At 44.1% G+C, this 10,000-nt stretch overlaps 1 protein-coding gene across 1 annotated transcript in view; it reads left to right on the top strand.

The window, feature by feature from the left end:
- znf423 (zinc finger protein 423) overlaps window positions 1-10,000 on the top strand; it is a gene marked incomplete at both ends in the record, with an annotated part of 58,779 nt that overhangs the window by 34,846 nt on the left and 13,933 nt on the right. The window lies entirely within an intron of this gene.

Raw genomic sequence — 10,000 nt, 5'->3', positions numbered from 1 at the left:
AAAAAGCAGCGTGGGTAATGCATGGTGCACCCCACGGTCCTGCTAATTACCCTGTCAGAGAGAGAGAGAGAGAGAGAGAGAGAGACAGCATCCAGGCAGATAGACAGACAGACAGAGAGAGAGAGAGAGAGAGAGAGAGAGAGAGAGAGAGAGAGAGACAGCATCCAGGCAGATAGACAGACAGAGAAAGAGAGAGATAGAGAGAGAGAGAGAGAGAGAGAGAGAGAGAGAGAGAGACAGCATCCAGGTAGACAGACAGAAGCCTACTTGCATTTGATCATCTAGACTCGCTCATACAGGTTAGGCTGTCAGAATATGAATCAGGGGATCGGAGTGGAATATACTTTTCAATAGTCCGTCACAAATAAGTGTTGTGAAGCCACAGGCAGCAGGAGGGGCAGCCCTCACTTGGGCTGTTACAGTAGCCTGCAGGAAACGTTTTTGTTTTTAGAAATTTAGAAATGCAGGAGACACACATGGTTGTCACAGTGTCACACACACTGGCATGTTGAGACTTCTATGAAAACACATCGTCAAATCCTTCACTGCCTGGATCTCAGCTCAGCTCAGCTTCAGCTTCACTGATCATATCCTCACACTCTGTGTTCTCAGCTCAGCTTCAGCTTCACTGATCATCTCCTCACACTCTGTGTTCTCAGCTCAGCTTCAGCTTTACTGATCATATCCTCACACTCTGTCTGTGTTCTCAGCTCAGCTTCAGCTTTACTGATCATATCCTCACACTCTGTCTGTGTTCTCAGTTCAGCTTCAGCTTTACTGATCATATCCTCACACTCTGTCTGTGTTCTCAGCTCAGCTTCAGCTTCACTGATCATATCCTCACACTCTGTCTGTGTTCTCAGCTCAGCTTCAGCTTTACTGATCTTATCCTCACACTCTGTCTGTGTTCTCAGCTCAGCTTCAGCTTTACTGATCATATCCTCACACTCTGTGTTCTCAGCTCAGCTTCAGCTTTACTGATCATATCCTCACACTCTGTCTGTGTTCTCAGCTCAGCTTCAGCTTTACTGATCATATCCTCACACTCTTTGTTCTCAGCTCAGCTTCAGCTTTACTGATCATATCCTCACACTCTGTCTGTGTTCTCAGCTCAGCTTCAGCTTTACTGATCATTAGGGCTGTGGCGATTCACTTATCTCCCGATTCGATACTATCACGATTCTTGGGTGCCGATTCGATTTATATTGCGATTCTTAAGTATTGCGATTCTACGATTATTGCGATTCGATATTACGATTTATTGCGATTTTTGTTTATTTTTTTCTTTTATTTTTTCAGTTTGTTTGCTTTTTTACACTAGATTAGAACATGGGAAAAGTTGAATCATACACTAGAGACTGTATATTATATATCATGAGTAGGGCTGGGCGATATAGTTAAAAACAGGGGCGGACTGGGATCATAATTCAGGCCGGGCATTAGATACCAAGCAGGCCAGGCCGATATGGGCCAACGCGCGTGAAATTTGGGCCGTTTGAAGCCAGATTTGGGCCGTTTGAAGTCCAATTTTACAATGAGATGCACCCACTTTAACCCTGAAGTGTAATTATTACTTCAGACTAACTAATAAAGTAATAAAACCACTAGTAAACCAGTAGGCGGCGCCTGGCCTGCTGTTCAGTGAGTGGCCTGACTGCAAGCACCCAAAAAAAAAAAAAAAAAAAAAAATTAATTTGCGATTATCGATTCTGGAATAAAAGATCGATCCTAAAAATCGCGATACTTAGGTGAATCGATTTTTTCCCCCACCCCTACTGATCATATCCTCACACTCTGTCTGTGTTCTCAGCTCAGCTTCAGCTTTACTGATCATATCCTCACACTCTGTCTGTGTTCTCAGCTCAGCTTCAGCTTTACTGATCATATCTTCACACTCTGTGTTCTCAGCTTCAGCTTTACTGATCTTATCCTCACGCTCTGTCTGTGTTCTCAGCTCAGCTTCAGCTTTACTGATCATATCCTCACACTCTGTCTGTGTTCTCAGCTCAGCTTCAGCTTCACTGATCATATCCTCACACTCTGTCTGTGTTCTCAGCTCAGCTTCAGCTTTACTGATCATATCCTCACACTCTGTCTGTGTTCTCAGCTCAGCTTCAGCTTTACTGATCATATCCTCACACTCTGTCTGTGTTCTCAGCTCAGCTTCAGCTTTACTGATCATATCTTCACACTCTGTGTTCTCAGCTCAGCTTCAGCTTTACTGATCTTATCCTCACGCTCTGTCTGTGTTCTCAGCTCAGCTTCAGCTTTACTGATCATATCCTCACACTCTGTCTGTGTTCTCAGCTCAGCTTCAGCTTTACTGATCATATCCTCACACTCTGTCTGTGTTCTCAGCTCAGCTTCAGCTTTACTGATCATATCCTCACACTCTGTCTGTGTTCACACTCGCCACTCGCTCTAACACAGTACACATTGTTTACTAAAACACCATGCTGCCACGCTAGAGGCAGAGACAAGGAGAGAGAGAGTGACAGAGAGAGAGAGAGAGAGAGAGAGAGAGAGACTGACAGAGAGAGAGAGAGACTGACAGAGAGAGAGAGAGAGAGAGAGAGAGACTGACAGAGAGAGAGAGAGAGGGAAAGAGAGAAAGAGAGAGAGAGAGAGAGAGAGAGAGAGAGAGAGAGAGAGAGAGAGAGAGAGAGAGAGACGGTAAGAAGGAGAAAGCATGAAGGTTGGACGAGGGAAAAGGAAAATACTCTCCTGGGTTCTGCTGATCATTTTTGGCAGATTTATTGGCAGCAGAGTTCTGAAACTGTTCTGATTGAAAGCCCATTTCCTATTAAGTAAAACCACTTGGAAAAAAATGCCAAATCAATGATTTTCACCACTGCCTGTTGGCACTTTTGCACTGTTCACAATTCAAATTGTCAATACACGGTTGCTCTTACCACACACACACACGAACATAAAAAAACACGCACGCACACGCACACACACACACACACACACACACACACACACACACACACACACACACACACACACACACACACACACACACACACACACACACACACTCATATCCATAGCCCCAGTCCATCTCTCTCCCACACACTGAGGAGAGAGAGAAATGGAGTAATCCCATTTTTGCCTGGGGTACTATAGTTGGCCATTTGAGATTGCGTGTGTGTGTGTGTGTGTGTGTGTGTGTGTGTGTGTGTACATGCGTGCGTGTGCTTGTGCATGAGTGTGTGTGTGTGTGTGTGTGTGTGTGTGTGTGTACGTGCCTGTGTGTGTGTGTGTGTACGTGTGTGTGCTTGTGCATGAGTGTGTGTGCGTGTATGTTTTTTGTTTGTATGGGAAAGAAAAACTCCATGCGGTCCATGCAGTTTGTTGTCTCTTCTTGTCTGTACCTGTGTGTGTGCACACAGGTGGGAGGCATATCCCACCTGTGTGTGTGTGTGTGTGTGTGTGTGTGTGTGTGTGTGTGTGTGTGTGTGTGTGTGTGTGTGTGTGTGTGTGTGTGTGTGTGTGTGTGTGTGTGTGATCACAGTGCTGCGTGCATACAGTTATTGTAGCCTCCAACATGGCTGAGCAGGGGGGAAGAGGGGAAAGGAGGAGAGGAGAGAGGGAGGGATGTAAGGAGCAGAGATGAGAAGAGAGAATGTAGAGAGCATTTATTTTGTTTTTGCTGGGCACACTGGGGGGGGGGGGGGTTGATGGGAGGGGGAGATGTGGGGGGGGCTTTGTTTGATTCTGGACAATAAAATATTCTCTGATTTGGGTTTGTGACTCTAATGTGGACTAAAGTAAAGCTTAATTTATACTTATTAGACAGTGTCGCTCAGCACATGGTCGAGGACGAAAAATAAAGTGTCGCTCATGTTGCTGCATTTATGCTTCTCTCCTCGGCTCAACGGTCACGGTTTCTGTGTTAGAAGAATAACGCCACTGGTGTGCCTTAGGACAAGTCCAGGTGTGCCTTGGGATTTTGCATTATTGCAATTGCAAATGTACCCTAAAAGTTTAAACTATACAAAAAGTGGATGTGTTGCTGCTTTGATGTAGTAATTTTGCAAAGTTTCAAATTAATTCCTTGAGTAATATATTTTGTCAAATTTTATTTGACATTAGTAAATAAAAAAACATTTAGAGTGATAAGAGTAATAGAGGTTATTTTGCACTGATAGACTTAGGCAAGATAGGTGTGCCTTGAGATTTTGTAGTGCCATTTGGTGTGCCTTGGGCACAAAAAGTTTGGAAACCACTGATGTAGGCTATCTCTATGTATCTCTTAATACAATATGTTTCTTCACACTCTTTACAAATTATATAGCCATGTACATTGCACTCTTCACAATCCTGTGATATCAGTCAATGTTTGAGACAGGTCCTTTGCCTGTCTCATTGAAAATAGAAACACAATAGAAAAATATGAACTGCAGCACTGGCACAGCACACTGTAGGCCAGTGATACTCAACTGTGTGGCCCGCGATGGAATTGCAATTTTTTTTTCTTTTCTTTTTTTTTACAGTGCATCTGAACACAACATGTAAGATACCCGCTGAATAAGTGTCCAAATGTTCATGTCATTCTGGCCAATACTCCACTTCTGTTATAGCATTTCAGCCTGGAATAGGGAATATCTTTCATTAGAACACGGCTCTCTTGAATACTCGATTCTGATTGGTCAATCAACAAGATTCACCGGTCATTATTTCTCGACAACCGACCGCTGCTCTGCCACACCTGGATTAATCAGTTGATAAGAGCATTTTGTCTGCAGACACTACTAATTAGGCCAACCAGTTGCAGCTGTGGTGTCTTGTGTGCCAATTACGAATGAAACCGCTTTGTCGTTGAAAACGCTATTAAAAAATCTATTTGAATAATTATTTTTGTCAGATTATTGAATAATTTAGTTGTAGGCCGTGTTCTAAGCGGGATAATGTATAGTGAGCCGGTGATTACTGGAAATAATGACCTTCAGGTGAATGATTAAGTCCTCCGCTGCGCGTCGGGCTCAATCATTCACCTGTCGGTCATGATTTCGCCAGTAATCACCGGCTCACAATACATTATCCCTTACATAATCTATGATTAGCGGGGGAATTAATAATACTGGGGGACCTGAACGCCGATTGGTTAACTGATTCATCCGTCAATCTGAAACACTTATGCTCACAACTAGACTTATCTCAGCTCATTCAACACCCTACTAGGCCAAATGTAAACAATCCAGCTAAATCCACTCTCATAGACATCATCCTTACAAACAGACCAGATAAGTACCCTCAGGGAGGGGTCTTTGCCCAGGGAATTAGTGACCACTGCCCCATAGCTTGTGTCAGATTGACCAAGACTTTTAAATCAAATGGTAAGTTTATTAAAAAACGAAATTTTAAAACATTTTCTGATCAGGGCTTTTTATATGACCTTTTTTACTCTGATTTGGAGAGATTATGTTTAATCCCTGACCCTGAGTCAGCTTTAGATTACTTTTCTCATGTTTTTAATTTGATAGCAGACAAACATGCCCCCTATAAGAAGCTGAGAGTAAAGAACCGTTCTAGCCCCTGGTTCACAGTGGACGTCAAATCTGCCCTGCGTCTCAGAGACTCTGCCTGGGCGAAAGCCAAACTGACCGGTAAGTCCGCAGACTGGCTTCATTTTAGAAATACGAGAAATAAAACTATTGGTATAATCAGAAAAGCCAAAGCTGATTACTATTTAACCTCTTTTAGCAACTCATCAGATTTCTGGAAAACTGTCAAATCTCTCAGCTCCGCACCCACATCTGCTCTCCCCCCCCAGATTAATGCTGCGGGTGAGATAATTTTAGATAAACTGCAGATGTGTAACACTTTTAACCACCACTTTGTCTCTGCGGGATTTTTATTTGATAGGCTCACTACCAACACGGCCCCCTCGGACCATGTTTACGACCCCGCGGTCGAGGACCTATCCACCCCCCCCCTTGCAGGTGAACGTTTCTCATTCAGGCCGGTGAGGCATTATGAAGTCCGCGAGGCTCTGGCAAAGCTGAACACTAAGAAGTCCACGGGCGAGGACGGCATTACACCGTTCCTCTTACGCCTTAGCGCTGACCTGATCGCAGCACCAATTGCTCACATATTTAATTTAACATTCACTACCAGCGAGATTCCATCTGTATGGAAGTCAGCTCAGATTTCCCCCCTCTTCAAAGGAGGTGATCGGAGCGATCTGAATAACTATAGGCCCATCTCAAAACTATGCTGTCTGGCTAAAGTGCTTGAATCATTAGCAAACGTACAGCTTCGGACATTTTTAGACACGCACAATATTCTCCAGTCCCATCAATCAGGTTTTAGACCGGGACATAGCACTGTCACGGCCACATCCCTTGTTTTAAATAACATTCTGAATGGTCTAGATAGCCGACAGCACTGTGCAGCTCTCTTTGTTGATCTTTCCAAAGCGTTCGACACAGTAGACCATGCAATCTTACTAGATAAACTGTCCGCCACAGGTCTGGACGAACTCTCGGTCAGGTGGTTCTCCAGCTACCTGACCGAGAGGAAGCAGGCAGTGGTAGCCGATGGTGTTAGGTCCGACTCACTGCCTAACGGTAAAGGCGTGCCCCAAGGATCAATTTCTGGGCCTATTTTATTTACACTGTATATTAATAACATTTTTTCTCCCGCTGGACTTTGCAATGTCCATTATTACGCGGACGATACTATTTTATACTGTTTTGGAGCGACCCCAGCTCAGGCCGTTTCAACACTTCAGATGGCTTTTGACTCATTTCAACGGTCTCTATCTGACCTCAAGTTAGTCTTAAACTCTTCTAAAACAAAGTGGATGATGTTCACGAGATCTCTTTGCACCAATGTCAATCTTAGTATGCACACGCTCCAAGGCGAGCAAATTGAATCAGTAAATTCTTATAAGTACCTTGGTATCTGGTTAGACACCAGACTCTCCTTCCAGACTCATATTGAACATCTCACAAAGAAACTGAGGAGGAAGATCGGCTTTCTATATAGGAACAAATCTTGCTTTTCATTCAGTGCCAGAAAAACTGTTGTACAATCATTAATAATGTCGGTTTTTGATTATGGTGATGTTGTATACATGCATGCCTCATCTCCCATTTTGAAGTCCCTCGATGCTGTTTATCACAGTGCTCTGCGTTTTATCACAGGCGATGCTTTTCTTACACACCATTGTACTTTGTACGAAAAGGTGGGCTGGTCCTCCCTAATGGCTCGTAGAGAAAAACACTGTCTTTTATTTATTTACAAAGCTTTAATTGGGAAACTCCCGGCATATTTGTCCTCACTTCTCATTCATAACAGTGGAGGTTATCAAACTCGCTCACAGTCCTGTATTAGACTATCTATCCCACGTGTGAGGACTGAACAAGGAAAGAGTGCTTTTGCTTTCTATGCCCCCAACAGTTGGAATAGACTTCAGGACACTCTGAAAATAGAAGCATTGATCCCTCTTGTTTCCTTTAAAACTCTTTTAGAAGGTCTCCCACATAATGGGTGCTCTTGTTTTACTTGAAAGTGGGTTTTTCACCTATTCTTAATGTTGTTTTGATTGTCTGTCTGTAACTTGAAACCTTGTGTATGTGTTCCTCTGTACCAGGGCTCTCTTGAAAATGAGAGCTTGCTCTCAAGAGATATCCCTGTATAAATAAAGGTGAAATAAAAAAAAAAAAAAAAAAAATAACCTAAATCATAGACCTAAATTAAGCTAAATTGTCGTATGTACTTAACCTAACTAACTATCCGGTGTGCAACATTGTCAGACTAAACTTCGGCTGACACCCCAAAAACCTACAATCCGCTACAGAAAAATGTATATTGATTGTTTATTAACTGGCCACTGGCCTTCTATCATTTCACGAAAGTGGCCCCCGGGCAAAGCAAGTTGAGTATCCCTGCTGTAGGCTATGTAAGATGGCTCAGACTGAAAAGTTATTAGTGTGTCTGTCCAGTAACACACAATAACATAGTAAGGGTAACCCAGGTTATTTTGGGACACATTACAGATGTCACTCAAAGGCCACACTCGCGTGCTTTACCGACGGGTCCTGAAGGCGTCATGTGCATCAGGCAGACTGGAGAGGATGATGCACCTGCGAGTGTTTGTCTGCTCTCAACTCCGTGAATCTGGCTTTAATCTTCATAACAGCAGCTCATTACCCGCTGTACACAACGTGCACTAGTTCTGCACAAGCACTCGCGGGTCTCTCCTCCTTTTACCGACTCTCACTAATCTCACTGCTGTTTACATGCTTTTCCGATCGACTAGCTAACGCTAACACGCCAGTTATACTTAGCTTAGCTGTTAGCTACTTTAGCTTAGCTCTCTCTCTCTCTCGGTAAGATTCATGTTCGTTACGCATAACCTTCGTGTATAGGGAGGGGGAGAAGTCTCCCGCTAGCCTAGTGTTGATGTCCAGTGTGATGCAGAGACACTGGGAAATGTGTGTTTATTTGAAAGTGTCGACTCAAGTCCTCATTTCTGTCGGCGACCGTTTCAAAAGTGTCGGCAGACAAAGCATAAATTGGGCTTAAGGGTGGTGTTATGAAAAAGGTTGAATCACTGGTCGACAATTTGACTGATACAAATAATCGTTTGATGTTGTTATCATAGTACGTCATATCTCTGTGTGTGTGTGTGTGTGTGTGTGTGTGTGTGTGTGTGTGTGTGTGTGCGTGTGCGCGTGTGCGTGTGTGTGTGTGTGGGGGTGTGTGTGTGAATGATTGCAAGTGGTGTTTAGGCTTTGTGTGTATGGGCAGATGCACTCTTGGACCAGGCTGAGGAGCGAACTCATTTCAACACACACACACACACACACACACACACACACACACACACACACACACACACACACACACACACACACACACACAGTCCATGACAGCATGTTCTGAGGGTGTTGCACACAGCCACTAATGCCTTACTAATCACCTCAGTCTAGATTTCACAGCATGAGACCTCCTTCTCTGAGAGACACACACACACACACACACACACACACACACACATACACACACACACACACACACACACACACACACACACACATCACACATACACATCTCACACACACATACACACACACACACACACACACACACACACACACACACACACACACACACACACATCACACATACACATCTCACACACACATACACACACACACACACACACACACACACATCACACACACACACACACACACACACACACACACACACCGCATGTTATCGCCCCTCTCCATTGGTCCTAATCAGGGAGCAAGCTTCAATTAGCATAATACTGAATGTAACCTCGCTTTCATCTGACACTAACACTACACACTGCTGACTCTCTCTCTCTCTCTCTCTCTCTCTCTCTCTCTCTCTCTCTAGCCGTTTTCCCACATGCGTACCGGAAAATTACCTGTAAGTCAATATCGGACATTTCCCTTCACACTTCGGCTCGCGCATGTGGGAATCTATCAGCAAATTTTCCTGTATGTTGGGGGAGGGGGGAGCTTATTTGGGGGGTCGGCAAAACTGGAAATAAGTTCGCTTGTCAGTTGTCACACAATAAATCACATTCGTTTGACTTAAGAGCAGCGTCAAGCCGCCAGCGTAATCAACACAGCCGATTTACCCCCTCCCCTCTCTGCTCGAGAGCAGCAGCCACGGACAGACACAGCGAGAAAGGCTTGCAAGCTGCTCAACGCTTGTATGTATGTAGAGAAAGCAAATGCACAAGCGAAATGTGGAAGTAGTTTGCTTTGATGTGCGCGAATGATTAGATGATGCACTTTGAAGAAGTTGGGATCCGTGTCTGAGAGAAATAGTTGCTGGTTCGATGTGTATCCGTTCACCTGCGTCGCGTTGAAGCACTTTTTACAGACTGGCTTCTTTTTATGTGTCCGGGGTTGCCTTCGGAAATAAGCAAGCTGACATACTGCTCTTATTAGGCTATCACAAGATCATTTCGCCAGTTTGCTTTAATGTGCGCGAATGATTAGATTAT

The sequence above is a fragment of the Poromitra crassiceps genome (genome assembly GCF_964638095.1).
Source record: "Poromitra crassiceps genome assembly, contig: HAP1_SCAFFOLD_393, whole genome shotgun sequence".
Taxonomy (NCBI): Eukaryota; Metazoa; Chordata; class Actinopteri; order Beryciformes; family Melamphaidae; genus Poromitra; species Poromitra crassiceps.
This window is presented reverse-complemented; position numbering and strand designations above follow the sequence as displayed.